Source organism: Lissotriton vulgaris, chromosome 6 (genome assembly GCF_964263255.1).
Source record: "Lissotriton vulgaris chromosome 6, aLisVul1.2, whole genome shotgun sequence".
Classification (NCBI taxonomy): Eukaryota; Metazoa; Chordata; class Amphibia; order Caudata; family Salamandridae; genus Lissotriton; species Lissotriton vulgaris.
In genome coordinates, this window is record NC_141694.1 from 128,657,089 (window position 1) to 128,676,799 (window position 19,711).

A 19,711-nucleotide genomic window follows, 5' to 3' on the forward strand; every position below is an offset into this window, starting at 1 on the left:
AAGTCATATAGGCTGGCACCAAACCAGGAGCAATCAAATCATTGTGCAAGCGACAGCAGCACAATGCTTCCCTCCCACCCCAACATTTTCCATGGCCACCTTACCACTGATTTCAAATTTAACTCGGGCAAGCAGGTACTCCACATCTGCGCCACTGGCTGTGGCTACTAAACATGTATCCTTGGTAACAGGGACCAGCTCCTCGGGTTTGAGCCACTTCCTCTCAACCATGGCCCGGAGAGCCCCAGTATCCCTCAGAGCAGGTACCTACAAGGCTGTAATGGGCAATGGGCATTTCCCCGGGATGCTGGAAGGGTGGGGCCAGTTTTGCAGCGTTGGAGGCCGATTTTGCCGGTTTTGCAGTGGTGCTGCAATATTGGCCCTAGGTAGAAAAGTAGCAGTGCTTCACACGCGCGCCCCTCCCTCACCCCGGGGGCTGGTCCGACAAAATTACCAGGGCTTCTCTAAGTTTCCAGTCCGGACGTGGTTACCTTCCTCTCATTGAAACTGACTTCCCACGCAAACCCCATCGGTTTAGGATAAATGTGCTTCAGAGCATCTGGATCTCTCTCCCAGATGTCCATAGCTACTAGCTAGAGAGCAGCAGCCCCCCTCCCACACACCCCGGTTCCCCACAGGTGCTGCCTGTTCAGGCTCTTTCACCTGACAGTCCCTTTTTTAGTGTCCCACCTGGTGCCACTTACAAGCCACCATCTTGGACTTGGAAGAACCTTCCTGCTCTCCTTTCTCATGATGCTCTTTAGCAGACACACCATTATTTCACCAAGACCCTCCCTACGTCCCTTGGGAAGAACCCTGGCCCTTAGTATCAATCAATTAATCAATCAATCAATCATCGAATTTATATAGCGCACTACTTACCCAAAGGGTCTCAAGGCGCTGGGGGCGGGGGGGTCTGTTACTGCTCGAACAGCCAGGTCTTGAGTTGCTTCCTGAAGGCGAGGTGGTCCTGGGTCAGGCGAAGGTGGGTGGGGAGGGAGTTCCAAGTCTTGGCGGCGAGGTAGGAGAAGGACCGTCCCCCTGTGGTGGTTCTACGGATGCGGGGGACGGCGGCGAGGGCGTGGCTGGTCGAGCGAAGCTGGCGTTTGGGAGCGTAGAAGTTGAGGCGGCTGTTGAGGTATCCTGGGCCTTGGCTGTGTAGGGCTTTGTGTGCGTGGGTGAGGAGGCGGAAGGTGATTCTCTTGTTGACCGGGAGCCAGTGCAGGTCTCTCAGGTGTCCGGAGATGTGGCTGCGACGGGGGATGTCCAGGATGAGTCGTGCTGAGGCGTTCTGGATCCGCTGGAGTCTCTTCTGGAGTTTGGCGGTGGTTCCGGCGTAGAGGGTGTTGCCGTAGTCCAGACGGCTGGTGACGAGGGCCTGGGTGACCGTCTTCCGGTCTCGGTGGGGATCCACCGGAAGATCTTGCGTAGCATGCGCAGGATGTTGAAGCACGACGAGGAGACGGCGTTGACTTGTCTGGTCATGGAGAGGGAGGAGTCCAGGATGAAGCCCAGGTTTCGTGCGTGGTCTGTTGGTTTGGGTGCGCTGCCTAGGGCGGGGGGCCACCAGGAGTCGTCCCAGGCCGAGGGTGAGGATCCCAGGATGAGGACTTCCGTCTTGTCCGAGTTCAGTTTCAGGCGGCTGTTCTTCATACATTCGGCTACCTCTTTCATCCCTTCGTGAAGGTTGGCTCTGGCGGTGGCGGGGTCGTTGGTAAGGGAGAGGATCATCTGGGTGTCGTCGGCGTAGGAGATGATGTTGAGGTTGTGCTGGCGTGCGATGTCTGCGAGTGGGCTCATGTAGATGTTGAAGAGGGTTGGGCTGAGCGAGGAGCCTTGAGGGACGCCGCAGATGACTTCGGTGGCTTCAGATCTGAACGGGGGGAGGCGGACTCTCTGTGGCCTCCCGGCGAGGAAGGAGATGATCCACTCCAGTGCCTTCTCCTGGACTCCGACTGCGAGGGGTCGAGGGATCCGTTCGTCTCGAGGAAGGCGGCCAGCTGCTTGTTGACGGTCTTCTCGATGACTTTTGCAGGAAACGGGAGCAGCGAGATGGGGCGGTAGTTCTTGAGGTCGGTGGGGTCAGCTGATGGTTTCTTGAGTAGAGCGCTGAGTTCGGCGTGCTTCCAGCTCTCCGGGAAGGTAGCGGTATCAAAGGAGGTGTTGATGATGTCTCGCAGGTGGGGTGCGATGACAGCGTCGGCCTTGTTGAAGACGTGGTGAGGGCAGGGGTCGGTCGGAGATCCGGAGTGGATGGAGTTCATCGTGCGGATGGTGTCTTCGGTGCTGATCGGGGTCCAGGCGCGGAGGGTGGTGGTGGGGAGCGGTGGTTCGGTCGTGGTGTTTGTCGGTTGGGTGCTGAAGCTGTTGTGTATGTCCGCGATCTTGTTGTGGAAGAAGGAGGCGAGGGAGTTGCAGAGGTCTTGCGAAGGGGTGATGTCGTTGTTTCCAGCGTTGGGGTTGGAGAGCTCTTTGACGATGTTGAAGAGTTCTTTGCTGTTGTGTGCGTTGTTGTCCAGTCGTTCCTTGAATGCAGTTTTCTTGGTGGCGCGGATGAGTTGGTGGTGTTTTCGGGTGGCGAGCTTGAGGGCAGTCATGTTGTCCGGTGTTGGGTCTCTGCGCCAGGCTTTCTCAAGGGCTCTGCAGTCCTTCTTGGAGCTCTTGAGTTCGTCGGTGAACCATGGGGCTTTCTTGCTGCCGGGTCTGCTAGGCGGGGTCCTCAGGGGGGCGAGCTCGTCTGCGCAGTCGCTGATCCACTTCGTGAGGTTGGTGGCCGCTTGGCTAGGGTTCGTTGTGCTGGTGGGAGGGTTCATGCTCAGGGAGGACGCGAGCTGGTCGGCTGTGATCTTGTTCCAGTTCCTGCGTGCAACCTGTTGCTGGTGGTGGTGGATCGTGGTCCTTGCGAAGCTGAAGTGGACGCAGCTGTGGTCCGTCCAGTGGAGTCCGGTGGCGTGGCTGAAGGCGATGTCCTTGCTGGATGCGAAGACAGGGTCGAGTGTGTGTCCGGCGTAGTGGGTGGGGGTTGTCACCAGTTGCTTGAGTCCCAGGTTGGCGAGGTTGTCCAGCAGGGTGGTGGTGTTGCGGTCGTTGTTGTTCTCCAGGTGGAAGTTGAGGTCCCCGAGGAGGATGTAGTCAGCGGAGCAGAGGGTGTGTGGGCTGATGAAGTCGGCGATGTCTTCGCTGAACTGTGTGCGTTGTATCAGGTTTGGAGACTCACCTTTTGCCTCAGAGCCATGCTGTTCCAGCCCATTGTGAACCCTATAGGCTAACGACTTGTTGGCTAATACTGCAGGTTTCTCTGGATCCGTCTCTGTCGTATCTGATAGCTATTGCCTACGTGGGGTAGAGGACTACTCTGCGAGTGTCTCTCTCACCATCAACTGGGTAATGGAAGAAAAATCATGGACTTTCTTCACATCTCAAAGCGTCTGATCCGAGCTTACTGCATCTGCTTATAGACCAGGGCTTTAAGTGGGCCGGGTCTCACTAGTGCTGAGCATCAGCAGTTTTTTAAAGTAGGCCACAAAACGGGTCTCTATCGGGCTCTGTTTTGTGTCCTGGCACAGGTGGTCCGCTTTTTTCTGGACTGCAGTGACAGCAGGCACATCATGTGCGTGTGCTCACACTGCTCACTTCGCACTAGTGAAGAAGTTGTCATGACGTCATGCCAGGTGAGCGTTGTAGGGGAAGGAAAATCCTTTAAAGAGAGTAATTTTCTCTCTGGATTTCCCTTCTCTTTTCGAAACTCAGGAGCAGCAACATTGTTGTGGTGTCACCAGGGCTTTAAGTGGAAACGTTTTCATTAATGAATATATGACATAGTTGCTGATTATTTATCTTATGTAACTAACAACCATTGACAAAGCCAATAGTCCTGGCTTGTTGTAGGCATGATGTTACTTGTTGTATCACATATCTGGATGCAATGACAGGAACAGCAAAAAACAAGTCAGAGGGCACACGATGCTAAGCACAGATTTGTAGCCTACGTGTTTTTAAGCCACGCCCTTAATTACATTGGCAACGTCCCTTTGAGAGACCCCCCAGTTTTTTCATCCCACTTAAAGGCCTGTCATAGACCACGTGGTCTGCCGCGGGCATCCTTCCAATGATAGCTGTCCATTCCAAAGACAAGTGCTCCATGAAGGCAGCTGCCTTAAACACCTCTTGTAAGACGCGCGCCTTACAAGCGACCTCAAATCAGTTCAAGCCATCCCGATATTGATGCTTCTGGGGTACTCCGGGCACTCGGACAGGGGGGCACGCCGGCCACCATGCAGAGGAGTTTTCTGCCCTAGCACTGTGCACATTCTAGAAGGAAACTAATGATTCATGGGACTCCAACCTTTAAAAAAAAAAGCATTGTAAATCCTGCTCAGTGGGTGTAACAGACAGAATGAAAAACAGATTGTAGGAGAGTAGGGTCTGCTATCCTATGGTCACCCCAATTTTTGCTTTTTGCTTCACTGGTTTTCGACTTACTGAGGCTGTGGGCCTGCTAATCAGACCCCCAGCCTGCTGTTCTCTCTCTAAATTCATAATACATGTGCTATAGGTACATACCACAATTGTAAATGGACTCCTTGTCAGCCCCTGTACCATGCACTATAGGTGCTCAGGGCATAGGTGCCACCAAGGCCTACCAGGGGCTGAAGCATAGCTTTTGCCACCCCTGGCTGGTTCTTAAATTGACACAACTGGCTGATCACTCAGCTGGGGCAAGTGGGTGTAATCACCCCTTGCTGAGATATAGTATACCTATATCTAAACCTATATCTGGACACATATATAGCCTGTAAGCCACTCCTATGGAAGGCCTCATCAATCCTGGAGGCAGAGTGCGTGGTTTTATGTGAGATGGTGCTCTGGCGTGAGCTGAGCCTGTCTGCAGCTGTCGGGAACAACTCCCTAAGCTGATCCGGGATAATGCCATACCATATACTCTTAAGCGCATTATAATCCTCGCGGTTATATAGCAACTTTGGTTTGGCTTTATCAAAACATGTCGTGTAAGGTGTCATACGAATTGGAATACTACCCCCTCGCCAGTTCTGGCGACGGGGGTAGCATTCCACCCTTCTAGAGGGAGAAGACATGTTACTTTACTGAAACGCGGTTGATTTAAAATGAGCCTCAGATCCACAAAATGGATGCCCCTGCCACAGACACGGGTCTGACCTCCTGCTGCTGACCGAAACCCGGCAGAGGAGGCCTGGACAAAGAGTTTCCTGTCACAGGGCGGTGTCAAACCACCCCAGACAGGAGATAGTGGATTGGAGTAGGGAGGTTTCAATGAAACCAGACACTGCCTGGGGAGCACAAGGCTGCCCCTTGCAGGATCCGGCCAAACCGGTTCTGGGGCCTCCCAGCCCCTGTCCCAGCGCGGCCAGGATCAAAGGAGAGGGGTGTAACCACCCCCTTCCTGGGCCCCACCCATAGGAGGGGACCTAGCAGGATGTCCAACCCCCGAGATTCGAATAAGAGGGGGAGCAGTCCCAACGGACCTCAGATCATCCTAAAGAAACATAAGAAACGAAATCTGGACCCTTCGACTTTCTACACGACGTGAGAAGACTGAAGAATCTCCCTTGTGGTCAAGGAGTGACCACCCTGTGCAAACAGGCACCATCCAGCCCTCGACCCTTGCTTTGTTGCAGTTCCCGCCGGAACTCGAGCGACAGAGATCGACGAGATTAAGCTTGCCTGCCTTCTACCTGCCCGATCCACAGTCCCTGCAGAGCTGAGACCCGTGGAGGCGACCGGAAGCGTGGGGCACGCCATCTTGAAAAGGCCACGAGACGCTGACCGTGCGGCCCACGAGTGACCCTCGAAGCTGTACACCGGGGTTTGAGAAGCCCCAGCCCCGAGCTCCACTTGCATCAAAGCTCACCCCTCCACACTCGCTGAGTGCTGCGTGGGGCCCTTCTGCTTGTGTGCGCTCGACGCGTTGGCCCGGTCACTTGCCAGCTGGCTTGTGGCCCCTGTGCCGACGAACTTTGAAATCCGACTTGCTTTTCTGGTTGCTCCAGATCTGCACCAGCTCCTGTAAAAAGGAGCACCCACTCTGACCCTCCTGGTTCGAGTGATAAGCAATCTCCCGGTTCCGCGTGGATTGCTTTTGCCAAGTGCTGTTTGCTACAATCTTCAAGCCGACGGTGCTGACGGCGAGAGCCTACGTGGGACAGATCGTGACCCGCTCCTGGACGTCGCAGATGCCCCAGAGCCCACGTGACAGCGGAGAGAAGCCTATCGACAACTGCCTGATTGCGCCCGACATTGCCTGGTTCCGTCCTGGTTCCACCCTGGTCACTGCTGAGTGACCCAGACTCTGTCCCCTCTGCTTTCAGGTACTTTTCTACATCGATCCACCCTTGGATCGCACCGGACACTTCTGCTTCACAGCGCCTGCAGCTGCAACAGCTCCAAGCACCAAGAACCTGCGTGACAGAACCCGACGCCACTTCGACCCTGTGCACCCACGGCCTGTGGGTGAGGTAACTTTGCAACGCCGGTGTCTTTACACTGGTACACACCTCTAGGGTCTGTGTCTAAAGTTTTGTGTTCCTAGGTTCAGCGGAAGTATCTTTTTATTCACTTTAATTGACTTTTACGCACCATTGACAGTGCATTGGTGCGCGCTGCACTTTCCGTGCTGCACCCGTCTCCTGTGGGCTACTCCCGACTTCTTCATTGCTTGTCCTGACTGCTCCCAGCGAATCTCTAGGCCCTAGGCCTAACCATTGTTCGTAAAGTGTTACTTATACCACTTTTTTGATATATGGTCTGAGTGGCCACCCGCCCTCATCCATAAACGTGCAACTTTATATGTGTAACAGTGCTTTTGATTTAACGCTTGTGCCCCTTTCCTCATAAAGAGTACTGGGGAGTAATTTAGAAATAAATACATATATTTTTATAATATATACTTGTGTGGTGTCCTTTCATTTGATTACAGGATTGTATGTGGTAAAACAGCTCGCTTAACACGACCTCTTAAGTTAAGCCTTTAAGGCTGCTTAGTCCATGCTACCACTAGGATAGCTTGTCTACAAGGTTGACTTACAACCTGACATCTTTGGGGTTTGTTTGGACTGATAACCAGTGGTTCCAGAATTGGAAACACTACCTATCAGGCCAACTTCTCACATTGGTGTGCAGCGGTGCGGATTTGAGCTTGCTGTTTGTTTTACCATTGCAATCTTTATCAAATTGAAAGATCACATCAAGTACCTCTAGGTACATATAAATCAAAAGCTTAGCATATTAAGTTCTACTGAACTTAGTAGTTGTAGATTAAAGGGATTAGCACACCCTGACTACAACTCACTAGCAAGGTACAGTAGGAAACCACTTAGTGTAGGTAAGTGCACCACTTACACCTCACTAGCAGTCATGTCTGATACAGGTAGAGCCTCAGGCTCTGCTCCTGTAGAAGTTGATCCTATAGGGACAACATCCAGATATGACAACCTTAGCCACAAAGACCTGAGTGCCTTGTGCACAGCCAGGGGGCTAAAAAAGGGCAGAGGCCCTACTATTCCTTCCCTAATAGCTCTCCTAGAAAAGGATGATCTAGATAAGGTGAGTCAGGCTCCCTTAGATTCAGGTGAAGGGATAAACTCCCCTGAGAATGAGAATCTTCCAGAAGAAGAGGAGGAGGAAGAGGAAGAGGAAGGCTCTGATGTAGAAGAGCCTGAAGATCAGGATCAGCAGGGAAACCAGGTACAGGTTGCCAGGCTTAACCAGGCCAACTTGGACCTACATGGGAATGGAGAGGGCCAGCACCACTCCAGATCTCATAACCAAATTCTCCCAGGTAATAGAAGGGAGAGATCTCTGTCAAGGGACTCTCACCTTTCTAGTGCCTCAAGAGAATCTCAAAGAGGAATGACTTCCTCCCAGAGAAAAGAGCATAGGGCCAGGATGAGGGCTGTCCAACTCCAGATAGAGAGGGAGGAGGTAGCTCTGGCTCAAGCTAAACTGACCTTAGCTCAAGCTAAACTTACCTTGGCTAGGGAACAGAAAATAAGTGGCTTAGATGCCACTGGTGGCAGCAAAGTTCCTAAAGAAAAAGACAGGGCCTATGACAATAGAAACCTGACAAAAATTGTGCCCCCCTACAAGGAAGGGGATGATATCCACAAATGGATGACTGCTCTTGAGAGGGCCTGCATGGTACAGCAGGTCCCTGAGGATCAGTGGGCAGCAATTTTATGGTACTCCTTTTCTGAGAAAGGGAGGGACAGGCTCCTCACTGTTAGACCTGAGGATGCCAAAAACTACTCTGTTCTGAAGAGTGCTCTTATTGAAGGGTTTGGCCTAACCACTGAGCAATACAGGTTGTTGTTCAGAGACACCCAAAAAGCACAGACTCAGGACTGGACTGATTTTGTAGATTGTGCCACTAAGGCTCTGGAGGGTTGGCTGCAGGGAAGTAAAGTTTCAGACTATACAGGATTGTACAATCTTATGATTAGAGAACAGATCCTTAATAACTGTCAGAACCAGCTGTTGCATCAATACCTTGTTGACTCTGATTTGACCTCTCCCCAAGAATTGGGAAAGAAGGCAGACAAATGGGTCAGAACAAGGATTAAGCAGAAAAACCAGAACCAAGGTGACCAGAAGAAAACAGACCAGAAGGGTGGGAATCAGAAAGATAAAGAAAAGGACCAGAAGTCTTCAGGCCCCCAAACTAGCAATAAGGAGGGGGGTTCCCAAAATGGAAACAAGAAAAAGAAGAATGATGGCCCAAAGAAACCTTGGTGTAATACCTGCAAATCAGTTTCACACTGGGGCAGTGAATGCACTAAGAAAAATCCAGTCCCCACCACTGCAGCTCCTAAAGCAACTGCACCCCCTAGTACAGTCAGCAGTGGTGGTACACAGCCAAAGGGTTTAGTAGGGTTGACCCTGGGTACTGAGGTGGAATCTGGCCTAGTCAGAATCCCCACACAGGCAGTTCTCCTATATGATGTGGACATATCTTTGCCCACTGCAGTAAGCCCCAGTAACCTGGGCAAATATAGGCAGACTCCCTTAATTAATGAGAAACTGGCTCAGGCCTACAGGGACACTTGTGCCAGTGTCACAATGGTGGCACCTGGCTTTGTGGACCCTGGACAAATTGTACTAGGTGAAAGTTACCTAGTGACCAATGCAAGCAACTCCACTACTTCCCATAGTGTGGCTGTTGTGAACTTCTCCTGGGGAGGGGTAGATGGCCTAAAGAAAGTTGTTGTGAGTGCAGACCTCCCAGTAGACTGTCTGTTAGGCAATGATCTTGAAAGCTCAGTTTGGTCAGAAGTGGAGTACAGGACTCATGCAGAAATGCTAGGGATTTCAGCTCATGTCCTTGCAGTGACAAGGTCTAAGGCTAAGAAGTGCCTTCCTGAACCAGTGGTGGATCTTGAAACAATAGACCAACCACAACCCAAGAGAAGGAGCAAGAGGGTTAAGGCTGTGCCTTCCCACTTGCCCCAGGTTGAGGGTCAGGTTTCACAGGAAACTGATTCTGCAGTCCAAGAGGAGACTGTCTCTGAGGAGCTTGAACCTGATCAGGTTGAGTTTCTGGGGACAGGGGGACCCTCAAGGGCAGACCTGGGGCAGGCCCAATTAGATTGCCCTTCACTTGAACCCCTCAGACAGCAAGCTGCTGCTGAGGCTGCAGGGAATGCTCAAGGTACCCATAAAGTGTATTGGGATGAAGGACTCCTTTATTCAGAGGCTAGAGACCCCAAGCCTGGCACAACCAGGAGGTTGGTTATACCTTTGAAGTTTAGGGGCTTCCTTCTTACCTTGGCCCATGATATTCCCCTTGCAGGACACTTAGGCCAGAATAAGACTTGGGACAGGCTTGTTCCACACTTTCACTGGCCTCACATGTCAGAAAATGTCAAGGAGTTTTGTCGCTCCTGTGTCACTTGCCAAGCCAGTGGTAAGTCAGGTGGCACAACAAAGGCCCCCCTGATACCACTACCTGTGGTGGGGGTACCCTTTGAAAGAGTTGGAATAGACATTGTGGGTCCCATGGATCCTCAAACAGCATCTGGGCACAGATTTATACTGGTGGTAGTGGATCATGCCACCAGGTACCCAGAAGCAATTCCCCTGAGGACCACCACAGCTCCTGTGGTGGCAAAAGCCCTCATTGCAGTTTTCTCAAGAGTGGGCTTTCCAAAGGAGGTTCTTTCAGACAGAGGTACTAACTTCATGTCTGGATACTTAAAAGCAATGTGGAAAGAGTGTGGAGTAAACTATAAGTTTACCACACCCTACCATCCACAGTGCAATGGGCTTGTGGAAAGGTTCAACAAGACCCTAAAGGGAATGATAAAAGGTTTACCAGAGAAGCTTAGGCGGAAATGGGACATCCTTTTACCCTGCTTGCTCTTTGCTTACAGAGAGGTCCCACAGAAGGGGGTTGGCTACAGCCCTTTTGAACTTTTGTTTGGCCACCCTGTAAGAGGTCCATTGAGTTTGGTGAAGGAAGGATGGGAGTTACCTCTCAAAAAGCCTAAACTAGACATTGTGGATTATGTACTTGGTCTCCGCTCCAGGATGGCTGAATACATGGAGAGAGCATCCAAAAACCTTGAGGCCAGTCAGGAATTACAGAAATCATGGCATGACCAAAAGGCTGTTCTGGTTGAGTACCAGCCAGGGCAGAAGGTGTGGGTGTTGGACCCAGTGGGGCCAGCAGCTCTCCAGGACCAATGGACTGGACCCTACCCTATCATTGAAAAGAAGGGAGAAGTCACCTACCTGGTTGACTTTGGCACCCCTAGGAGCCCCCACAGGGTGCTCCATGTCAATCGTTTGAAAGCATTTGTTGACAGGGAGGACATGAGTCTCCTCATGGCCACAGATGGGGAACAGGAGGAAGAGAGTGACCCTCTCCCAGACCTGCTTTCCCAGAACCCTGATGATGGTTCAGTTGATGGAGTAGCCTTGGCAGGCAGCCTCACTGAGCAGCAACAGGTGGACTGCAGACAGGTGTTGCAGGCCCACAGACACTTGTTTTCACTCACACCCAGTCAGACTAACTGGTGCACCCATGAGGTGGATACTGGTGACAATCTGCCTGTGAAGAATAAGATCTACAGGCAACCTGACCATGTCAGGGATTGTATAAAGGCTGAGGTGCAAAAGATGTTGGAGCTTGGAGTGATTGAGCCATCAGAGAGCCCATGGGCTAGCCCAGTGGTCCTTGTGCCAAAACCTCATACCAAAGATGGGAAGAGAGAAATGAGGTTTTGTGTGGACTACAGAGGTCTCAATGCTGTCACTAGGACAGATGCTCATCCCATTCCAAGAGCAGATGAGCTCATTGATAAATTGGCTTCTGCCAAGTTTCTGAGCACATTTGATTTGACAGCTGGCTACTGGCAAATCAGACTAGCTGAAGAGTCAAAAGCCAAAACCGCATTCTCTACCCCTAGTGGACATTATCAGTTTGTGGTAATGCCCTTTGGTTTGAAGAATGCACCTGCCACTTTCCAAAGGTTGGTGAACCAAGTCCTTGCTGGGTTGGATGACTTTTGCGCAGCATATCTAGATGATATTGCTGTCTTTAGCTCCACCTGGGAGGATCACCTGATCCACCTGAAGAAGGTTCTGGAGGCCCTGCAAAAGGCAGGCCTGACTATCAAGGCTACTAAGTGCCAGATAGGGCAGAGCAAGGTTGTGTACTTGGGCCACCTAGTAGGTGGGGGTCAAGTTCAGCCACTGGAGAGCAAGATCCAGACCATACAGGACTGGACTCCTCCAACTACCCAGACACAAGTCAGAGCCTTCTTGGGCCTGACTGGGTATTACAGAAAATTTGTAAAGAACTATGGGTCCATTGTGACACCATTGAATGACTTGACATCCAAGAAGATGCCCAAAAAGGTTCAGTGGACAGTTAGCTGTCAAAAGGCATTTGATGACCTGAAGAAGGCCATGTGCTCTGCACCTATCCTGAAGAGTCCTGACTACTCCAAACAGTTCATTGTACAGACAGATGCTTCTGAGTTGGGGGTGGGAGCTGTGCTTTCACAACTTAATCAAGATGGTCAAGACCAGCCCATTGCTTTTATTAGCAGAAGGCTGACCCCCAGGGAGAAACGTTGGTCAGCTATTGAGAGGGAGGCCTTTGCTGTGGTTTGGGCCCTGAAGAAGTTGAGGCCATACTTGTTTGGTACTCACTTCCTAATTCAGACAGACCATAAGCCCCTCTTGTGGCTAAATCAGATGAAGGGTGAAAATCCCAAACTGCTCAGGTGGTCCATTTCCCTACAGGGGATGGACTTTACAGTGGAGCACCGCCCAGGGACTGACCATGGTAATGCAGATGGTCTCTCCAGGTACTTCCACTTAGAACATGAAGACTTATCTGGTCAAGGTTAAGTTTAATGTCCCTGCGTTTGGGGGGGGTTATGTAGGAGAGTAGGGTCTGCTATCCTATGGTCACCCCAATTTTTGCTTTTTGCTTCACTGGTTTTCGACTTACTGAGGCTGTGGGCCTGCTAATCAGACCCCCAGCCTGCTGTTCTCTCTCTAAATTCATAATACATGTGCTATAGGTACATACCACAATTGGAAATGGACTCCTTGTCAGCCCCTGTACCATGCACTATAGGTGCTCAGGGCATAGGTGCCACCAAGGCCTACCAGGGGCTGAAGCATAGCTTTTGCCACCCCTGGCTGGTTCTTAAATTGACACAACTGGCTGATCACTCAGCTGGGGCAAGTGGGTGTAATCACCCCTTGCTGAGATATAGTATACCTATATCTAAACCTATATCTGGACACATATATAGCCTGTAAGCCACTCCTATGGAAGGCCTCATCAATCCTGGAGGCAGAGTGCGTGGTTTTATGTGAGATGGTGCTCTGGCGTGAGCTGAGCCTGTCTGCAGCTGTCGGGAACAACTCCCTAAGCTGATCCGGGATAATGCCATACCATATACTCTTAAGCGCATTATAATCCTCGCGGTTATATAGCAACTTTGGTTTGGCTTTATCAAAACATGTCGTGTAAGGTGTCATACGAATTGGAATACTACCCCCTCGCCAGTTCTGGCGACGGGGGTAGCATTCCACCCTTCTAGAGGGAGAAGACATGTTACTTTACTGAAACGCGGTTGATTTAAAATGAGCCTCAGATCCACAAAATGGATGCCCCTGCCACAGACACGGGTCTGACCTCCTGCTGCTGACCGAAACCCGGCAGAGGAGGCCTGGACAAAGAGTTTCCTGTCACAGGGCGGTGTCAAACCACCCCAGACAGGAGATAGTGGATTGGAGTAGGGAGGTTTCAATGAAACCAGACACTGCCTGGGGAGCACAAGGCTGCCCCTTGCAGGATCCGGCCAAACCGGTTCTGGGGCCTCCCAGCCCCTGTCCCAGCGCGGCCAGGATCAAAGGAGAGGGGTGTAACCACCCCCTTCCTGGGCCCCACCCATAGGAGGGGACCTAGCAGGATGTCCAACCCCCGAGATTCGAATAAGAGGGGGAGCAGTCCCAACGGACCTCAGATCATCCTAAAGAAACATAAGAAACGAAATCTGGACCCTTCGACTTTCTACACGACGTGAGAAGACTGAAGAATCTCCCTTGTGGTCAAGGAGTGACCACCCTGTGCAAACAGGCACCATCCAGCCCTCGACCCTTGCTTTGTTGCAGTTCCCGCCGGAACTCGAGCGACAGAGATCGACGAGATTAAGCTTGCCTGCCTTCTACCTGCCCGATCCACAGTCCCTGCAGAGCTGAGACCCGTGGAGGCGACCGGAAGCGTGGGGCACGCCATCTTGAAAAGGCCACGAGACGCTGACCGTGCGGCCCACGAGTGACCCTCGAAGCTGTACACCGGGGTTTGAGAAGCCCCAGCCCCGAGCTCCACTTGCATCAAAGCTCACCCCTCCACACTCGCTGAGTGCTGCGTGGGGCCCTTCTGCTTGTGTGCGCTCGACGCGTTGGCCCGGTCACTTGCCAGCTGGCTTGTGGCCCCTGTGCCGACGAACTTTGAAATCCGACTTGCTTTTCTGGTTGCTCCAGATCTGCACCAGCTCCTGTAAAAAGGAGCACCCATTCTGACCCTCCTGGTTCGAGTGATAAGCAATCTCCCGGTTCCGCGTGGATTGTTTTTGCCAAGTGCTGTTTGCTACAATCTTCAAGCCGACGGTGCTGACGGCGAGAGCCTACGTGGGACAGATCGTGACCCGCTCCTGGACGTCGCAGATGCCCCAGAGCCCACGTGACAGCGGAGAGAAGCCTATCGACAACTGCCTGATTGCGCCCGACATTGCCTGGTTCCGTCCTGGTTCCACCCTGGTCACTGCTGAGTGACCCAGACTCTGTCCCCTCTGCTTTCAGGTACTTTTCTACATCGATCCACCCTTGGATCGCACCGGACACTTCTGCTTCACAGCGCCTGCAGCTGCAACAGCTCCAAGCACCAAGAACCTGCGTGACAGAACCCGACGCCACTTCGACCCTGTGCACCCACGGCCTGTGGGTGAGGTAACTTTGCAACGCCGGTGTCTTTACACTGGTACACACCTCTAGGGTCTGTGTCTAAAGTTTTGTGTTCCTAGGTTCAGCGGAAGTATCTTTTTATTCACTTTAATTGACTTTTACGCACCATTGACAGTGCATTGGTGCGCGCTGCACTTTCCGTGCTGCACCCGTCTCCTGTGGGCTACTCCCGACTTCTTCATTGCTTGTCCTGACTGCTCCCAGCGAATCTCTAGGCCCTAGGCCTAACCATTGTTCGTAAAGTGTTACTTATACCACTTTTTTGATATATGGTCTGAGTGGCCACCCGCCCTCATCCATAAACGTGCAACTTTATATGTGTAACAGTGCTTTTGATTTAACGCTTGTGCCCCTTTCCTCATAAAGAGTACTGGGGAGTAATTTAGAAATAAATACATATATTTTTATAATATATACTTGTGTGGTGTCCTTTCATTTGATTACAGGATTGTATGTGGTAAAACAGCTCGCTTAACACGACCTCTTAAGTTAAGCCTTTAAGGCTGCTTAGTCCATGCTACCACTAGGATAGCTTGTCTACAAGGTTGACTTACAACCTGACATCTTTGGGGTTTGTTTGGACTGATAACCAGTGGTTCCAGAATTGGAAACACTACCTATCAGGCCAACTTCTCACATTGGTGTGCAGCGGTGCGGATTTGAGCTTGCTGTTTGTTTTACCATTGCAATCTTTATCAAATTGAAAGATCACATCAAGTACCTCTAGGTACATATAAATCAAAAGCTTAGCATATTAAGTTCTACTGAACTTAGTAGTTGTAGATTAAAGGGATTAGCACACCCTGACTACAACTCACTAGCAAGGTACAGTAGGAAACCACTTAGTGTAGGTAAGTGCACCACTTACACCTCACTAGCAGTCATGTCTGATACAGGTAGAGCCTCAGGCTCTGCTCCTGTAGAAGTTGATCCTATAGGGACAACATCCAGATATGACAACCTTAGCCACAAAGACCTGAGTGCCTTGTGCACAGCCAGGGGGCTAAAAAAGGGCAGAGGCCCTACTATTCCTTCCCTAATAGCTCTCCTAGAAAAGGATGATCTAGATAAGGTGAGTCAGGCTCCCTTAGATTCAGGTGAAGGGATAAACTCCCCTGAGAATGAGAATCTTCCAGAAGAAGAGGAGGAGGAAGAGGAAGAGGAAGGCTCTGAGGTAGAAGAGCCTGAAGATCAGGATCAGCAGGGAAACCAGGTACAGGTTGCCAGGCTTAACCAGGCCAACTTGGACCTACATGGGAATGGAGAGGGCCAGCACCACTCCAGATCTCATAACCAAATTCTCCCAGGTAATAGAAGGGAGAGATCTCTGTCAAGGGACTCTCACCTTTCTAGTGCCTCAAGAGAATCTCAAAGAGGAATGACTTCCTCCCAGAGAAAAGAGCATAGGGCCAGGATGAGGGCTGTCCAACTCCAGATAGAGAGGGAGGAGGTAGCTCTGGCTCAAGCTAAACTGACCTTAGCTCAAGCTAAACTTACCTTGGCTAGGGAACAGAAAATAAGTGGCTTAGATGCCACTGGTGGCAGCAAAGTTCCTAAAGAAAAAGACAGGGCCTATGACAATAGAAACCTGACAAAAATTGTGCCCCCCTACAAGGAAGGGGATGATATCCACAAATGGATGACTGCTCTTGAGAGGGCCTGCATGGTACAGCAGGTCCCTGAGGATCAGTGGGCAGCAATTTTATGGTACTCCTTTTCTGAGAAAGGGAGGGACAGGCTCCTCACTGTTAGACCTGAGGATGCCAAAAACTACTCTGTTCTGAAGAGTGCTCTTATTGAAGGGTTTGGCCTAACCACTGAGCAATACAGGTTGTTGTTCAGAGACACCCAAAAAGCACAGACTCAGGACTGGACTGATTTTGTAGATTGTGCCACTAAGGCTCTGGAGGGTTGGCTGCAGGGAAGTAAAGTTTCAGACTATACAGGATTGTACAATCTTATGATGAGAGAACAGATCCTTAATAACTGTCAGAACCAGCTGTTGCATCAATACCTTGTTGACTCTGATTTGACCTCTCCCCAAGAATTGGGAAAGAAGGCAGACAAATGGGTCAGAACAAGGATTAAGCAGAAAAACCAGAACCAAGGTGACCAGAAGAAAACAGACCAGAAGGGTGGGAATCAGAAAGATAAAGAAAAGGACCAGAAGTCTTCAGGCCCCCAAACTAGCAATAAGGAGGGGGGTTCCCAAAATGGAAACAAGAAAAAGAAGAATGATGGCCCAAAGAAACCTTGGTGTAATACCTGCAAATCAGTTTCACACTGGGGCAGTGAATGCACTAAGAAAAATCCAGTCCCCACCACTGCAGCTCCTAAAGCAACTGCACCCCCTAGTACAGTCAGCAGTGGTGGTACACAGCCAAAGGGTTTAGTAGGGTTGACCCTGGGTACTGAGGTGGAATCTGGCCTAGTCAGAATCCCCACACAGGCAGTTCTCCTATATGATGTGGACATATCTTTGCCCACTGCAGTAAGCCCCAGTAACCTGGGCAAATATAGGCAGACTCCCTTAATTAATGAGAAACTGGCTCAGGCCTACAGGGACACTTGTGCCAGTGTCACAATGGTGGCACCTGGCTTTGTGGACCCTGGACAAATTGTACTAGGTGAAAGTTACCTAGTGACCAATGCAAGCAACTCCACTACTTCCCATAGTGTGGCTGTTGTGAACTTCTCCTGGGGAGGGGTAGATGGCCTAAAGAAAGTTGTTGTGAGTGCAGACCTCCCAGTAGACTGTCTGTTAGGCAATGATCTTGAAAGCTCAGTTTGGTCAGAAGTGGAGTACAGGACTCATGCAGAAATGCTAGGGATTTCAGCTCATGTCCTTGCAGTGACAAGGTCTCAGGCTAAGAAGTGCCTTCCTGAACCAGTGGTGGCTCTTGAAACAATAGACCAACCACAACCCAAGAGAAGGAGCAAGAGGGTTAAGGCTGTGCCTTCCCACTTGCCCCAGGTTGAGGGTCAGGTTTCACAGGAAACTGATTCTGCAGTCCAAGAGGAGACTGTCTCTGAGGAGCTTGAACCTGATCAGGTTGAGTTTCTGGGGACAGGGGGACCCTCAAGGGCAGACCTGGGGCAGGCCCAATTAGATTGCCCTTCACTTGAACCCCTCAGACAGCAAGCTGCTGCTGAGGCTGCAGGGAATGCTCAAGGTACCCATAAAGTGTATTGGGATGAAGGACTCCTTTATTCAGAGGCTAGAGACCCCAAGCCTGGCACAACCAGGAGGTTGGTTATACCTTTGAAGTTTAGGGGCTTCCTTCTTACCTTGGCCCATGATATTCCCCTTGCAGGACACTTAGGCCAGAATAAGACTTGGGACAGGCTTGTTCCACACTTTCACTGGCCTCACATGTCAGAAAATGTCAAGGAGTTTTGTCGCTCCTGTGTCACTTGCCAAGCCAGTGGTAAGTCAGGTGGCACAACAAAGGCCCCCCTGATACCACTACCTGTGGTGGGGGTACCCTTTGAAAGAGTTGGAATAGACATTGTGGGTCCCATGGATCCTCAAACAGCATCTGGGCACAGATTTATACTGGTGGTAGTGGATCATGCCACCAGGTACCCAGAAGCAATTCCCCTGAGGACCACCACAGCTCCTGTGGTGGCAAAAGCCCTCATTGCAGTTTTCTCAAGAGTGGGCTTTCCAAAGGAGGTTCTTTCAGACAGAGGTACTAACTTCATGTCTGGATACTTAAAAGCAATGTGGAAAGAGTGTGGAGTAAACTATAAGTTTACCACACCCTACCATCCACAGTGCAATGGGCTTGTGGAAAGGTTCAACAAGACCCTAAAGGGAATGATAAAAGGTTTACCAGAGAAGCTTAGGCGGAAATGGGACATCCTTTTACCCTGCTTGCTCTTTGCTTACAGAGAGGTCCCACAGAAGGGGGTTGGCTACAGCCCTTTTGAACTTTTGTTTGGCCACCCTGTAAGAGGTCCATTGAGTTTGGTGAAGGAAGGATGGGAGTTACCTCTCAAAAAGCCTAAACTAGACATTGTGGATTATGTACTTGGTCTCCGCTCCAGGATGGCTGAATACATGGAGAGAGCATCCAAAAACCTTGAGGCCAGTCAGGAATTACAGAAATCATGGCATGACCAAAAGGCTGTTCTGGTTGAGTACCAGCCAGGGCAGAAGGTGTGGGTGTTGGACCCAGTGGGGCCAGCAGCTCTCCAGGACCAATGGACTGGACCCTACCCTATCATTGAAAAGAAGGGAGAAGTCACCTACCTGGTTGACTTTGGCACCCCTAGGAGCCCCCACAGGGTGCTCCATGTCAATCGTTTGAAAGCATTTGTTGACAGGGAGGACATGAGTCTCCTCATGGCCACAGATGGGGAACAGGAGGAAGAGAGTGACCCTCTCCCAGACCTGCTTTCCCAGAACCCTGATGATGGTTCAGTTGATGGAGTAGCCTTGGCAGGCAGCCTCACTGAGCAGCAACAGGTGGACTGCAGACAGGTGTTGCAGGCCCACAGACACTTGTTTTCACTCACACCCAGTCAGACTAACTGGTGCACCCATGAGGTGGATACTGGTGACAATCTGCCTGTGAAGAATAAGATCTACAGGCAACCTGACCATGTCAGGGATTGTATAAAGGCTGAGGTGCAAAAGATGTTGGAGCTTGGAGTGATTGAGCCATCAGAGAGCCCATGGGCTAGCCCAGTGGTCCTTGTGCCAAAACCTCATACCAAAGATGGGAAGAGAGAAATGAGGTTTTGTGTGGACTACAGAGGTCTCAATGCTGTCACTAGGACAGATGCTCATCCCATTCCAAGAGCAGATGAGCTCATTGATAAATTGGCTTCTGCCAAGTTTCTGAGCACATTTGATTTGACAGCTGGCTACTGGCAAATCAGACTAGCTGAAGAGTCAAAAGCCAAAACCGCATTCTCTACCCCTAGTGGACATTATCAGTTTGTGGTAATGCCCTTTGGTTTGAAGAATGCACCTGCCACTTTCCAAAGGTTGGTGAACCAAGTCCTTGCTGGGTTGGATGACTTTTGCGCAGCATATCTAGATGATATTGCTGTCTTTAGCTCCACCTGGGAGGATCACCTGATCCACCTGAAGAAGGTTCTGGAGGCCCTGCAAAAGGCAGGCCTGACTATCAAGGCTACTAAGTGCCAGATAGGGCAGAGCAAGGTTGTGTACTTGGGCCAC

At 50.9% G+C, this 19,711-nt stretch overlaps 1 protein-coding gene across 1 annotated transcript in view; it reads left to right on the forward strand.

Moving 5' to 3' along the window:
- The window catches only part of TOGARAM2 (TOG array regulator of axonemal microtubules 2), a 477,994-nt gene that overhangs the window by 81,074 nt on the left and 377,209 nt on the right, over positions 1-19,711 (forward strand). The window lies entirely within an intron of this gene.